The following is a 17,500-nucleotide window of genomic DNA, read 5'->3' on the forward strand; positions in this document are numbered from 1 at the left end:
TGTCGGTGTCGCGCGATCACCTGAACCCACACTATAGTAAACACGTGTATCTCGAATCGCGCGGTTGCTGCGCGGTTGCAAGGGGAAACTCAGATCGCGCGGATGCCCAGGATGTTAACAAAACCGCGCGGTTGTGTGGGTACACCGCTTTGCTCTGCCATTGACTTAGCAACCGCACGGGCGGAACCTCGCGGTTGCAACCGCCATGTGTGAGCAGGGCCTTATTCTTCCCGAAAAAAAAATATTACTTCATCTGCGGAAATTCTCTAACGTCGTATAGGCGCAGAAAATTTTTTTAAAGCAAGTAATATATGAAATAATACTTTGTCTTAGAACGTAACATGATATAAATGTAATAACAGACATCAAAGAAGGAGGAAGAAGAACAAATCGGAAGGTTGCTAACAAACACAGAGTTGTTGATATCCGAAGGCAATAATCTTATTTACAGCCCTGGACCACCATTTCAGCACTGCCTTCAATAGGTAATTATCTTCTATTTCACTGGACCACTTCCGTAGGTAAGAAGGCGACACTAGTATACAAAGCAGCCTATATATATATATATATATATATATATATATATATATATATATATATATATTTATATATATATATATATATATATATATATATATATATATATATATATATATATATATATATATATATATATATATATATATATATATATATATATATATATATATATATATATATATATATATATATATATATTTTATTTTATCGTATTTCAGATATTTTCGGTTATACGCTGGAGTTTACTGTGATAAATAGGACCTTGCAATAAAGCCCTCGAAATATCGTAACCAGAGAAAAAAAGAACAAATAATAATTGGTAGGTCGCCACGTGAGGATTTTGCTTCTTAACACTTACTGTATTTACACAAACACACTGGTATTTCAAAGGTGACAGATCTCAATAAAATGTGAATGTACAATAAATCACTAAATTGGAAATTAGTACATTAAGGAATTCCAAGGTGTACATAAATGGACTATGTATAAAAGGTCTTAAAATGCTAGTAGCAATAAACTTACATCGGCCCGGAAGGAGGAAACACAGGAGAAACTTCTCTTGGCAAATCAAGTAAAAATAATTCCAGATAGCGTTACTCTAATCACTTCAAACAAGGGAATGGCGTTACTCTACGCACTTCTAGAAAGGACACACCTTAGCACTGATAAAAATACTGTTGCAAAGTCAAAGGAAAAGGGGTTGAATTAAATTATGAATTGTGAGAGAGATATATTGACTTAGAGAAAAAGTTACACTGGCTTAGAACTAACGCTCGAATCACAGGGCGTACCATACTTTGCTCCTTTATGATGCCTGGAAGAAGATTCTCCAGGAGAGGTAGACCTTACCTATCTTGTGACGACGCCTGTCTCAAAGGTTAAAGCTCTCCAAGTGTAAGAAATGAGTGCCTAGTCTGGCACGCGGCTCAATGCTTCAGACGGGCAGAGCCTTCGGCTGACACAAGCAGACTAACTAGTGACTTCTGTCGTCTTGCCCTTTTTATGGCAGAAAACTGCCACAGGCATGACTCTACGCGACGACCTGAGCACATACACCTGCAGATTAACCAGAGAAAATCTTCGCCAGTATTTGAAAATACGAAAAGGGTTTATTTAGGTTTGATGCTTAACTAGAAGGGAACAGTAATTTATTTTTCCCAGGTGTTCCCTTGGCGTTCCATTAAGTAGGGGAAAGCATAACACAGCCAATAAGTCTCCTGTCACTCCATCTTTCGTATCAAGGAGACTAATAGCTCGAGTGACACGCTGCCATCCCACAAGAGAGCCTTTGAAACTCCCTTTCATTTTCCAACGGTCATTCTCTAGCCACACTGAATAACGATTCCATCAGTCACCTGCAGATTGGTAGGAAGCTTCCCGGAAGACTGATGAAGGCAAGGGTATATTGGTAACACTTTACTTTGAGATTCAGACCTAAGTGAAGGATATTGTAAACCATCGACTACCCTCCTATCCACATTGCACCTTAATAATGCTGAGTCTCAAAGGGAGTTAGGTTTCAAACAGGGGAAAGAGAGCACAACTTATCTTTTGGTTATATCGAGAGCCATACAGAGGCTGAACCTTCCCTCTAAGTGCTGCAGTGCTGAAGGCAAGTGTCATTCAATTTACCATAATTATTAACTCTTTTATATTGAAAATGTTTTCTTTCTTTAACTTTTAATTCTTATATTTCTTACAGTATTTGTTAAGGAAACATATAGGAATAATTTTTAGTAATTTTTTTACCTTAACAGTACGTTTATATATATATATATATATATATATATATATATATATATATATATATATATATATATATATATATATATATATATATATATATATATATATATATATATATATATATATATATATATATATATATATATATATATATATATATATATATATATATATATATATATATATATATATATATATATATATATATATATATATATATATATATATATATATATATATACTATATATGAGAGAGAGAGAGAGAGAGAGAGAGAGAGAGAGAGAGAGAGAGAGAGAGAGAGAGAGAGAGAGAGAGAGTGGGGTAGCAGAATCCTTACTTCTATCATAGCGTGTGTTTTGTTGTACTTTGTTAGCAATACATAAGTATCCTTAAACAGTTGAAGTACATTCCTTTGCATATTATTTTAAATAAGCTCTTATCAATTCTACCAACAGTGTGAAAAGGCAAGAGATTATCTTTCTGCAAATTTAATGTTATTCTATGCATTAATAAGCAGATAAAAAAATCCATTGCGAAATATAAATCCTTTCGCATGACGATACTCAGGCTTTATTGATGGTTTGCGAGATTCCCTCTCAGAAATCCCTCGTGCTTGCGATGCTATGACCATTTTCTCGCAATATATCTTCTCTGCCACCACTATTGTTAGGACGCCACCAAGTGGCCATTAAATAAGATTGAGTATTGTTATACCAAAGACTAAAGTGTATTGGAATTATGACTTTCTCTCCCCTTATTGATTTACTGGATGAAGTGCTGACCTGGTTATAGTCACTAATATTTCAATACTTCAGATATCACGATTATTAAATAAAACGATCTCTCTCTCTCTCTCTCTCTCTCTCTAAGTTGAAATCTTTACATAAATTTTCCTTGCTTGTCAAGCAGAGTTGGCCTGCATACAGAACTAAAACACTCTAATGTAAAGATACTTTTCAGTTATGGGAATACAAAAATAAACAATGATTTAAATAATTTCATATCTGCATTTTTTTTACTCGGTAGTCCATCTTATATGATCCAAGAATCACTTACGATGATTGTTCTGTGTAAAAGATAAATAAAGAAATAACTTGTCATAACAGAAAAAATATATCCTTTATCCCTTATATTTCGTGTAACAAACCTTTTCTTTACATTCGTTGCTTGTCATACTCGTATTTCTCATAACTCGGAGAAACATATATTTTCCTTTAGAAACTATTTTTCTTTAATATATAGGAGAAGAAAAAGAAGTGATGACGCCTTTCTCTCTTAGTATGTTGTAACTTTGGGAGATTTCAGGTGACACTTCAATCTATTCGAGGCAAATGAGATATGATAGAAGTCTGGGGTAATAATAAAATATCCTCTTTCTATTGAAGTTAGATTTAAAGTTTTTGCTATCATCTATGTTCGTAGAATTTTGACTTCCCTCACGTATATGAAATGCTCTTCTATGCAGGGATTTCGTCAGCACTGGGATGTTAGTGGCTGTCCTTGATCCTTATAAAAGGAGTTAGTACGATATCTCTTTTAAACCGTGAATTGATGCCTAATAATTGAATTTTTCTCGAGTATTCTGCGCTGCAGTATATCATGTTCTATGTCTTATATTTCTTAACGTGGGTTAGCTGAGACTTTAGAAGAATACCCGGGTGCCATTTAATTGAAACTACATAACTTCACTAAACTTAGACCAAAAGGAGTATGCGCAGGTAACTGCAACCCGTTCACACAATTAAGCAAATCCGCACAAGCGCAAGCGAGGACGGTGCCCTATCATCCAGATAACAAAAAAAAAAGCACAAAAAAACTGTATTAAATGCTTTTGCTATGGGAGCCTTTGTAAATTAAGCCTCATAGAAAGAACACCAGTTGTTAACCAAATCCGGCTCCAGACCATAAAACAGGAACTTCTGAATAAAAAAGATCCAAATCTTTTTTCTTAACCTAAGACGACAATGTGGGAGAATAACATATTTAGTTAACGTCGGAGGTATGACACGCCCTGCGAGAGAAATATTAGTTGAGGTATAAACCACAAATTACCTTAAAACATAGAAATTCGCAGGGTCTACAGGATCTACAGGAATCCCAGTCTAGTGGCAGGAAACATGTACGAGTTTTGTTAATTAATTCGCATGACGGAGGAATTGTTTAAATATTACAGCAGAAGTAACAACGGCACATGACACCTTTGCCCAGTGAATACTTTCTTTATAAACGCATATGGCTGGAAGTCACACATACTGTAGGACTAAGTACTGTATATATAAGTTTCGACTCTATCTGAATGCGTTTTATACTTTACCTACCTTGAAGAAGATGCAAAAATCTTGGTAGCTCTGGCCTGCATCCCTCCTTGCTGAGCTTCGCATCTCTCTCTCTCTCTCTCTCTCTCTCTCTCTCTCTCTCTCTCTCTCTCTCTCTCTCTCTCATGAATTCTAAGAAAATCATCATCTAAACTGGGACCAAAGTGACCTTGTTTTTTCAAACCCAAGATATAAAAAAATAGACATTTATTTTGCAAAACTAACAAAAACAAGTAAAAAATTAGCCGAAGTTTCTTCGACGCAATCGAGTTTTCTGTACAGCCGCTACAGCGCATAATCAAGGCTACTGAAAATAGATCTATCTTTCAGTAGTCGCGGTATAATGCTGTATGAGCCGCGGCTCATGAAACTTTAACCACGGCCCTGTGGTGGCCTATCCTACATCGTTGCCAGAAGCACGATTATAAATAACTTAAATAAAATAAAAATTACTGAGGCTAGAGGGTTGCAATTTGGTATGTTTGACGATTGAAGGGTGAATGATCAACATGCCAATTTGCAGCCCTCTAACCTCCGTAGCTTTTAAGATGTGATGGTGTACAGAAAAAGTGCGGACAGAAAAAAGTGTGGACAGAATGAGGTGTGGACAGACAGACAAAGCTGGCACAATAGTTTTCTTTTAAAGAAAACTCAAAACAAGAAATGAAAAATCATGCATGGTAAATCTCTAATCCCAATCACGCTATATCCAAAGAATAAAATTGTTGCAAGACACCATGAAAGGTAGAAACTAACTCCTGCTTCCTACAAAAAAACACCCAAGTCCATTATATACGGTAGTCTGTGGTCTGAAAAAAAAAACAAGGTCACTTTGGTCCCAGTTTCATTTCCACAGAGGGCTATATGCCAGATTAAGGTTTCACCTCAATGGAGTCATGGCTCCATTGAAACATTCTGTGAAAAAAAAGAAGGAACCACCTCTGTTTAAAAAAAATCAAATATCACCCAGATCATCAACAAACAGCACCACATGCTGTAAAGGAAGGCTTATAAGAGTTAGTACTTTTCCTAAGTCTCTACCCACTTTCAGCAAATGGGATTATGGGAATTCCAATTCCCAGTGCGTTCAACAAATCCTTTTAGAGTAGCTTGTCACACTAAAATGAGCAGTCTATCACAAACCTATTTGCACCCAGCGTTTTCACAATGCACGAACTAATTTACGTTTCTGTAACACACCCAAAATCCGATTAGAACCAGACCAAAGAGCTCCATGGAAACCTCCATCTTCTGACACGCTACTGTCTCTGGGAACTCTCTGAACAATGTTCAAGTCACCGATGATCAATTGCTGACTCCCAGAGGTGAATGTATGCCGAGGTTTGTTAAACTTTGCAAGAGACCATGTGTCATGAGCATGTACACTAATTCCTACTTACACGGGTACACATATATATTCTAGCTGACCAACCCAGCACTGACTGGGAAAACTCTGAATGACAGTCTACCTGTAGGGGGAGGGAAAAGAGAAAGGGGATAGGGAGGGGGGAGGGAAGAGAAAGGGGATGGGGAGGGGAGGAAGAGGGAAGGGGGAGGGGGAAGGGGTAGTGAAGGAATAAGGGAGTGGGGGATGGAAATGTGTTGAGGTGATACTGACAGCTCTCTTTTTCAATCAAACGTTCACCATTCAAACAATTGCAGTTTAACTGACAGGTATCACTGTGGTGATGTCTCTTTTATACAGGTATTACTGTGCTGTCTCTCCCTTTTATCCAGATATTGCTGTGATGACTGTCCCTTGTATCCAGAAATTACTGTGGTGAGTGTCCCTTTTATCCAGGTAATATTATTCTGTCTGTCCCTTTTCTCCAGGGTTTAATGTGGTGACTGTCCCTTTTAACCAGGTATTACTGTGGTAACTGTCCATTTTATCTAGGTATTGATGTGATGATTGTCCCCTTTATCCAGTTATTACTGTACTGTCTGTCACCTTTAACCGGGTATTACTGCTCTGTCTGGCCCTTTTATACAGTTATTACAGTGGTAACTGTCCCTTTTATACAGGTATTACTATTCTGTCTGTCCCCTTTAACCATGTATTACTGTACTCTCTGTCCCTTTTATCCAGGTATTATTATGCTATCTATCCCCTCTAACCAGGTATTACTGTGCTGTCTGTCCCCTCTAACCAGGTATTACTGGTTACTGTCTTAGACTCACTGAGTAAACACCTTGAGAGAAGTGGATTTTAACTCAGTGGTCTAATTAAAGTAAATAATAATAATAATAATAATAATAATAATAATAATAATAATAATAATAATAATAATAATAATAATAATAATAATGTACGCCATAAAATGCGCTCATATCTCATCCCTGATTGTTCTTGGCTCTGTGAGCTTTTTCTAACCCGAACCTCTTCCTTTGCCACTAATAGAATGATGGACGGCTGACAGCCCAAGTAATTACCTGTTACTTCCCATTGTATCTGTAATGATTACTCCTTTGACGAACGTTGAATGGGAACATGAAAGCCCATCCTTTGCAGTAATACGTTGTAGAGTAATCAAAAGACCAGCTTTTCATTCTCCGGGCTCTGCTCTTCGCAGAAAATCTGATATTGGGTTAATGATGACACCCAGTGAATTTAAATTTTTAAGAATGCATTAAATAAAAGCTAGGCTGGATTTCTAGAGAATTTTCACAAACACTATCGGGAAATCACAAGGAACTGGATAAGACTTTCTGAGTCGAAATAATGAAGAAATGAACAAGATTTTATTAGTATACGTGAGTGATCTCGTTCATAAACCTAAAAATTTTCTTCAAATCAGGCAAATGAAATATAGGTTATTACTGTGTACAATATCTTGAACTTCTAATGAAATCACTCTCAACTTGTGGCAAAATTACACTCAGCAAGGTATGTTATGCTGTAATTGGCAGTGGACTTGAAATTACTAAGAACCTAATTAACATTACATACAACATACATACATACATACATACACACACACACACATATGTATATATATATATATATATATATATGATATAATATATGATATATATATATATATATATATATATATATTAACTTTATCACATACACAATTGTTCTGTGCATTAGTAGGATTACAAAAACCACCTCATTCAAACTGGATGGTATCTAATGGAGTATTTATTCAGAAAAAGTTACAAGATTTCTTGGACAAACTGTCCACATTATCAACATCCGTACAGTGAGCAGATGAATTTTAAGCTGTATTTAATCTGTGTGCTGGGTAAATAAATCGCCTGGCTCCTCCTGATTTGACCCCAAGATCACGAGGGTGGGGGTCAAACAGGAGGAGCCACTATAGATTGGGTAAACAGCACCAGATATAAATAAGCTGACTTTCTGTCTGCTCACTGTACGGATACTTGATAATGTGGACTGTTTGTCCAAGAAATTGCAACAAGAATTAGTACTCCATTTGATACCATCCAGTTTGAATCTCCTTTAGTAATATAACCTAAAATATATATATATATATAATATATATATATATATATATATATATATATATATATATATATATATATATATATATATATATATGACTGTAAATATTTACTGTTAAGATAGAATTCCATTAAATATAAGGAGCCCACAAAAACACTGTAGAAAATAAAGGCTATATTTCAGAGACCAAACTGTCTCTCTCCTCAGGCAAATAGCGGATGAGAAAAAGTTACTGAAATCAGTATTTATACCAGAAGGTCCATAGGTCAGACGTTACATCACTCCAGTTGACAATTTTTCTTTAATCTTCTTAATCGCTGATTGGAGGAAGATTTTATCTATAATATCTGAATCCCAGGTGCCTCTTGAGAGATTCATTGTATTTCTTTGTTTAATCAAGGCTGATTCCGTCATCTGGCTTTTTTGAACTGACAATTGCTGCTATAAATTATATGAGACATATTCCAGTTTATTCTGTGGTTATGGTTATTTGTGTAGTTAAAAATAGCTGAGCTCTGCTATCCGTACCTAACTGAACATTTATGCTGTATTAATCTCTGGGGAGTGATTTGCCAGTAAAGCCGATATAAGATTGGTCATAATCGAGGCAAAGGGATTTCGTAAACTCCTGTGTCTTTGGGGACTGGCTTTTGTTGGACGTTAATCAGGATTTGGCTAAGGTATCTGGGTGGGTAAAAACAAAGGGTTAGAATTTCCAAGTGTCTGTGTAAAGGTCTTAATCCTGTCCAGGTGTGGGATTTTTAATTTATTGTTGGGGGTCTTTCTGCTCTTGGTTTGGGGGGGACGGTAGAAAATAGTGTTTTCTTTTGACAAGAAGAGATATGTTTAAAAGGCAACTGACTAAATGCAATAGCTGACCTTAATAAGAAATACCCTGTCCCCCGTAGATTTATGAAAGCCATCCGCTCGCTACAAAAATTAGATGTTGTAATAAGTAGATCCGACAAAGACGTCAAAATCATAATCATGGACAAAGACTTTTACCTAAAAAAATCAACAACCTCCTTCGTGACACTAACACTTGTGACATTTTAACGAAAAATCCTCCAAAACGTCCTCACACACTTTTTTTTTTTTTTTTTTTAGAAAAGTAAGATTAACTGGCAAAGACAAAAAAGAGCATTGAAGTACTGGAGAAATTTAAAGTCATTAACCCAAAAGTACCTTACTTTTATGGCCTTCCAAAACTCAAAAAGATAATCTTCCATTCAGACCTATCATCTCATGTGCCGGAGCTTTCAATTATAAAATTTCTAAGTGGTTAGCCGGCCTCCTTTTCCCTTTATTAGGCACATTTTCTTCCAGTCACATTAAACACTCTGAAGGTTTCTGTTACAAACTCAAAGAAGCACATACCACTTCACAACATAAAACTTTTAAGTTTAGATGTTGATTCCCTATACACAAAAGTACCAGTACAGGAGGTTCTAGAGTTTTTGAGGGAAAAATTGGCCAGCTATTCAGATAATTTCCACTAGCCCCAGATAAAATAATAAAGTTAGTTGAATTATTTGTATCAAAATATAACATATTTTCATTCAAGGGAGTCGTTCTATAAAAAAAAATTCGGGTGCAGCATGGGCAGAACTTTAAGTCCTGTTTTAGCCAATGGAATAATTTGAAACTATAATAACAAATGCAATAAAACCTAAAAACATGCTATGGATGAGATATGTAGATGATATCTTAACATTTGGGGATAATAAGTGTAGCAATTTCAATGAATTTCTTTCAGAATTAAATGCATTAGAGCCTTGCATCAAATTTAAAGTTGAATGGGAAACAGACAAAAAATCCCTTTTCTTGGCATTTTAATAATTACAGACACGACAGAATACAAATTTACCATATGCAGAAAACCAACTTTCTCTCTGCCATATATCCATTTGTATAGCTACCATGACATCTCTATCAAGATTGGCGTAGCCAGCAATTTATTCTTAAGAGCCTTACGGATTTGCTCCCCAGATTTCCTGGAAAAGGAAATTGAACTAATCAGTAAGCAGCTGTCATCTTTAAAGTACCCTGGTCATTTGGCTGAGAAAGTGATCCACAAAGCAAACACCATTTTCTACCGTCCCCCCCAAAACCAAGACCAGAGAAACGCCCAACAATAAAGTAAAAATCCCACACCTTAACAGGATTAAGACGTTGACACAGACACTTGGAAACTCTAACCCTTTTGCTTTTACCTACCAAAATACCTTAGCCGGATCATTGATTAACGTCCAACAAAAGCCAGTCCCCAAAGGCACAGAAGTTTACGAAATCCCTTGCCTTCATTGTGACTTTTTCTCATTCACTATTTGCCTGAGGAAAGAGACCGTTTGGTCTCTGAAATATAGCCTTCATCTTCCAGATTTTGGCACTTTTACGGGCTTCTTATATTTGATACACACACACACACACACACACACACACACATATATATATATGTATATATATATATATATATATATATATATATATATATATATATATATATATATATATATATATGGGTATGGGTATCAGTATGGATATGGTATGGGTATGGTTATGTGTACAGATATGGGTATGGGTATGGTACAGGTTTGGGTATGAGTATCAGTATGAGTGACGATAAGGGTATGGGTACAGGCATTGTACAGATATGTGTATGGGTATGGAACGGATATAGGTATGGGTATGGGTATGGGTATATATATATGGGTACGGGTATGGTATGGATATGTGTTTGGGTATGGGTATGGTTCGGATATGGGTATGGGTATGGGTAAACTAGCAAATGTGAGCGATTGAGAGTATCTGCTAGTACATATAATCCACACACACGCACATATATATAATATACTGTATAAATATATAATATATATATATATATATATATATATATATATATATATATATATATATATATATATATATATATATATATATATATATATATATATATATATATATATATATATATATATATATATATATATATATATATATATATATATATATATATATATATATATATATATATATATATATATATATTATAGATAGATAGATGATTATTATTATTATTATTATTATTATTATTATTATTATTATTATTATTATTATTATTATTATTATTATTATGCGTAACCCCTCTTCATATGGAATAAACTTGAAGATAGATAAATTGATAGACAGATATAAAAAGATGCATAAACGTCTGCGTTTTCAAAGGAAATGTGTCCCTTTTAATCGTGAAAAATGCATTAATATTCAAAGAGATGCAGCAAAGAAAGTTTGTGAATGGTGGAGAAGGCCTTCTGCAATTAATCTAGTTTGTAGTTCGTGCGAGACTTCCTTGAACAGTCCTTCGAATGAAGGTTAAACTGAGGAGATGTGATATGAGGATTCTACCTACTGTTGTAATGTGGATCTTTGTGGTTAATATGGACATCAACACGCGATTATTATTAGGTGAAAGATTATTTTAGTGAATAGCCTTGGAAACAAAGTTCTTATACTTTCTTTTCTTGACGCCTGATGATAACGTTTGTAATTACGTGAGGGAAGCGGGTAAAATTACCAGACATGCACCATACAATGAATATCATTTCATAAAAAGTTTTAATGCAACCCTGTTGATTTGGATTATTAAGTATTATTAATCCAAAAAGTAACCTTACAGACAATATAACGCGTTATACTAATTAAAAAGTTCGTTTAGAAAGGTATTGCTTAACACGAAGATCCCTTTGAACAAAGTGATAATCGTAACAAAAACAATAAGAATCAATAAGAAATCATGAAATCATCTAGATGTATATTCTCTATATGACTTCGAAGAAGTAAATAAGTAAAGCCACACCACTATAATACTGAGTCTCCTGTATCAATAATAACCTAATATGGAGAAGCAATCTTTTTCTTTTTTTGTTCTTTCTTACACATTTCTTTGGGTCATTTTTCCTTAACAAGGTATACCTTGCACATTTTGAGCAGCTACTAAATCCCACTTACACCTTCGTACCGCAGCATACCTCTTGTAATCCCATCACTGCACGCTGCCTCTAGATTCTGCAACCTCTTCATTTTGCTGCTTAAGTTCTTAACGCCTGATTCCATAATTATTCTCAAAATTACGCTAACGTCTTCCTGTCTTGCATCATGCAGCTTAGCTCCTCTTCTGTGCCCAAATGTGAAGTACCCCCTCCATCCCGACAGGACAATTCGTTTTGTACTGACTAGCAAACAATTATGCGTTTTTTTCATTTTTCAGATTCTCGCAGTGATGAAAAAATAAGCACTGGAAATATTTGGTAGAAAATTATCTTTGCACATCACTGACCTTTACGAGATCCTTCGGGCCAGCCCTAGGAGAGCTGTTAACCAGCTCAGTGGTCTGGTTAAACTAAGATATACTTAACTTATATCCTTTCTGGCACAATTTTCTAACTCACCCGAAATGTGGCATACCACTGCTTAAGACATAGTGATCCGCATTTGTGAAAATACACACACTGCAATATCTGAAGCTTTTGCAGTGGCTCAACACATCTCAGCAAAAGACTAATCAAGAAAATCATATATTTGCACGAATTAATAATTTCATAACATTGACATTACCTGGCGAAGGTGTTCTTATATTAATACTTTCTAAATAAGTGAAAATTAATAGGTAAAACATTTTACCTTAAAATTAATATATATATATATATATATATATATATATATATATATATATATATATATATATATATATATATATATATATATATATATATATATATATTATATATATATATATATATATATATATTTTTATTTTTTTTTTTTTTTTTTTTTTTTTTGGACAGTGGATGCCTGATAACACAACACTTTCTAACGTATAATAAAATATAAATCAGAAACATTATGACACGTCTTGATACAACCAAAGGTGATATGACAGGTAAACCTCCGAAAATATAATTAATAATTCACGTTTTCTGGAATGAAATTAAACCGTTTCTCTAAAGGAAGAAGCAAATAGGAATATGATAATTAAAGCTAAGTTTTTGTGGAAAAGAAGCTAGACTTGCGATTCAGTTTCTTCATAAAGAGAAATCCCGTCGGAGTTTCATGTGAATTAGACTCCCGCAGCTTTCAGTTCGAGACGACACAAATGACAGCCTCAGTGGCGTCTGATTTTTCTCCCAGAATAAATTCTATTTCGCCTTTCGTCTTTTACGTTATGAGAGAGACGAAGCTTTTCCGGAAACGGTTTGCGAAATGTAATATAACTCAGGCAGTGTTTCCTTTGACGTGCTGCTGTTTTCACGGAGTTTCTAAAGGTTTATTTTGTCAGGGTTTATTTTGTTGTAGAAATGAAGGTTGGTGAATATTACATGTATATGAATATTAAATATGCAGAGAGATATTCATATTAGGTAGAATTATCTGAACATTCTTATGAAAGATTAAGAAAGATTTTTTTTATCTCGGACATGTGTCGCATTACTTGTGAAGATGAATTCCTCCAGCATACTCCGCTAAGCAAATTTTTTATAAATTTAATTCGATTTACAGAAATCAAATAATTATAATCACACACACAAATATATATATATATATATATATATATATATATATATATATATATATATATATATATATATATATATATATATATATATATCACTTGTCAGTTTATGAATGATTGAGAGTGTACATTCAGTCTTTCATGCACTGATATTCGAAATCACAAGTTTGAAACTCTGTCGCGGCGAATGTGCTTATCTTATCTTTTATTATTATTATTATTATATTATTATTATTATTATTATTATTATTATTATTATTATTATTATTATTATTATTATTACAACAAGACAACTTGTAAAACTAGCTGTAAAAGCAGAGTAGGCTACTGCATGTCCAAAGTCACCAACGGGGAAAGCATCAATGAACAGGGAAAATTATGGAGATAAAGAATAAGCATTATTATGGAAATATCGAAGGAAAACAAGTAGAATAAATTATCATAAAAAGAAACGACATTCAAGGAAGCATTCTCCATAAACAAAAATACATTTGAGACAAGTTTGAGCCTCTGAGAATCAAACGACTTATTTAAACGGGACAAAACTTCTTGATAACAGTGATGTATTGGAAGCTCGCCAGGGAAAGTGCGACACCTTTATAATTGACTGCAAACCTGACTAAATAATGGCTAATATCTTCTGGGAAGATGCAAATGATACTCATAGTTATGAAAGAAATTATAAATCCTCTCCATTAGGCTAAACCAAAAACAGTGCACGAGTTTCTTTCAAATCTTGATAAAAGTGTTTACCTTCAATTAACCTATGCCTAGAAAAATATGTCAAGGTGTGAAACAACTAAAAGAATGCATCCTAATTGCGAAAGACCAGACCTGTGCCTCTTATAGTGCATGAGACCTGGAGAAACGAGGTTAATTTTTTTTACCTTGGAATTAATCTGTGACGTTGACCAATACGTCAAGGTAAAAAGTATCTCGAGAAAATAATCACAAAACAGGATTATTACCCAACAAGGTTAGCCAAAATCTGGAAAAAAAATTAAATCGACAATAAATAAACATCATTCATGCGAATGTAATACATATTTTTCATCAATAAATATAGTTTTTTTTTTTTTCTTTAAGAGAACGTGAAAGACTGACTTCCATTCCGAACATTAGAGGAATTACAAACTTCCTCGAAGATTTGGTGAAGCCACTTAGGAAAATGGCTACAAACTTTATACTAAAGATAATGCGACAGTCGCAATGATTTGTCGGAAGTTCTAAAGTAGGAGAAGAAACTCCGGGGAATTTGCAAGATTGATGCAGAAACTTATCTTTTTTTTTTATTTATTGCTTTACCACGTCTACTGCAACAACTGTTATACGTATATCTAATATATTTTACACAATCACTATCGAACACACACACACACACGCGCGCGCGCAGGCAGAAGACAATTAGAATCTCCCACGGTAACGCTGGTCTAGAAATTAATTGAAATAACATATCAGCCTTCCGTAATTACTCAGTGTCTGTGAACATCCCTTTCACGCTCACTGAATGTTTGGAGACACAATATCATCAAACTAAACTAAAATAGTATTTACAGAACAAGCGGCGGGTTGAAATGTGTTAAGTCAAAATTAGCAGCCAGCTTTTATACGCCAGAAGGCGTCAAATTCAACTGCTTGAAGAAGATTGTGAAGTCAAGCATCTCCCAAATACATGAGAGCGATAAACCAGGCAAGGCGTTACAATCGGTTTAACTTGGTGTATTTTGAGAACACAAACAAATTCTTAGAACATGGTATACCCAGATCGATTATGTGATTCACCTAAAAGGATATTATTTAATTTTAGCCTATAAAAAAGACCAAGCACGTGGTTGCAAACTCCAAAGCCCGACCCCAAAAAAAAGACAATTTCAGACACGAAAGAGTTCTGAGGCAAATGAATTACGGAAGAAGTTTGTCTGAAAAGCATTAAACCAACGAAATTTCGTCTTGCCCGGCCCGGGAAACTGTCCGGGAAATGAGCTTATTTACATATTTTATGCCTGTGTATTTGCTCCTTCTTCGCATGAGGCATTCTGTAGGGCCTTCAAGGTGTAATACTATCACTGAGCTTTAGAGCTGAAATCAGAAATTACGAAATTAATGACTAGCCAGCAAATCACTACATTATCTTGACCACGGCATTTAACATTTCAGCCAAAATCTCGAAAGTTTAAGAGTTTTATTTCAGCCAAGTGTTTGGATATTGAACTGTTTTAGTTGTGTTTACTGGATGTTTTCTCAGTAACATTTTGCGCCAAGTAAAGAACATGAAATTTCTCTCACTTAATTACCTTTTCGGTCAGTAAATAAAGAACTTTTTAATTCTAATTTTATTACAGGAGACATGCCATCTTACTTCCTTGTTCGTGCAGTTGTCCATTTTATGTCAAACGTTAGTCTTTAAGGGAGCGATTTAAGAGAGCAATTATGTCGTAAACACTTATTGTTGGACAGGCAATTAGCGTAAATAATTACGAACAGGTCTCCCGGAGTGTCAATGCTGCCTTGAAATGGGTTGTGGACATGACCTCCCTCCAGTGACGCAATCATCGTTTGACTTTGATGGATCAAAAAGGGGGACTCAAACATTATACTATTTTGATGTTTAAGATGCACCACTGCCCAATAAACTTGGCTGATTTAATGAACTAATTGCAATTTATCGGGTTAGCTGTTCGAACAGCATTTTATTATTTTATATGGAGCTGAAGAAATAAAAGTGTGTTCTTAATTTTCCAGTATTACTGGCACGTATATTGCCTTAGGTTGATGAAAGTGTTTGCGCGCACTTAGTCATACACATACACACACACACACAACAAACACACACACACACACACACACACACACACACACACACACACACATATATATATATATATATATATATATATATATATATATATATATATATATATATATATATATATATATATATGTATGTGTGTGTGTGTGTGTGTGTAATCTGTCACATAAAATATTTGTATTTCTAGACGATAAGGCCCAAAATACACATTAATGTCAGTAGAAATGCCCTAAATCCAAAGGGAATATTCATAGTAAATGGAAAAAAAGTCTAATGGAACATTTTCATGAGTGGAATAGGCTGTGGGTTACAAAACTTCCTTTCTAAAACTCTAAGTATGATGGTGAGTCAATCTTGAAAATTTTTGCCTTTGAATCCTGATTTACATTTTAATGACACTTTTAAATGTCAAGGACTCTTAAGATTTTAGGCGTAACTTTGAATATAAATTGACCTTTGAGAAGTGTATTTTGCGGAAATGGTTTAGGTTTCGTGATGGAGTTTTATATCTAAGTGTTTTGGCTCTTGTCTTCTTCCTTGCTTTGAGTAATGTTCTCCAGTGTGGTTTTCCGGTACTGATTCTCACCTCGAACTTTTGGGCGGAGTCATGTCATCAGTCAAGTTTTATTTTTCCAAATCTTAATACTGACTTGTGAAAAAGACGTAAAGTGAGTTCACCATGGTAGTTGCACGAAATTTACTACAACAACAAACATCCTCTATGCCAGTGATTCTTAAAGTGGGGGCGCGCCCCCCTAAGGGGCGCCAGAAGCTTCCAGGGGGGGCGCAAGCAGGGTTGCCAGATGGAGCCTATTTTTTTTTACTTGTTGCGATATTAATTGCAAAATTGCCAAAAACATTATCACTGCTTCCATATGTTTTCTAATTATTATCTCAAAACATACCAAAAATTGAATATACTTGTATAAGTCAATTTTCATTTCAAATCTTATTTATGGACTGAAATATTGTACAGTGTATACTTATAAAAAGATTAACAGCAATGAAACAAAAATCTATCATTCATCCATATATTCATAATAAGCAAAAA

Source organism: Macrobrachium rosenbergii, chromosome 7, assembly GCF_040412425.1.
Source record: "Macrobrachium rosenbergii isolate ZJJX-2024 chromosome 7, ASM4041242v1, whole genome shotgun sequence".
Classification (NCBI taxonomy): domain Eukaryota; kingdom Metazoa; phylum Arthropoda; class Malacostraca; order Decapoda; family Palaemonidae; genus Macrobrachium; species Macrobrachium rosenbergii.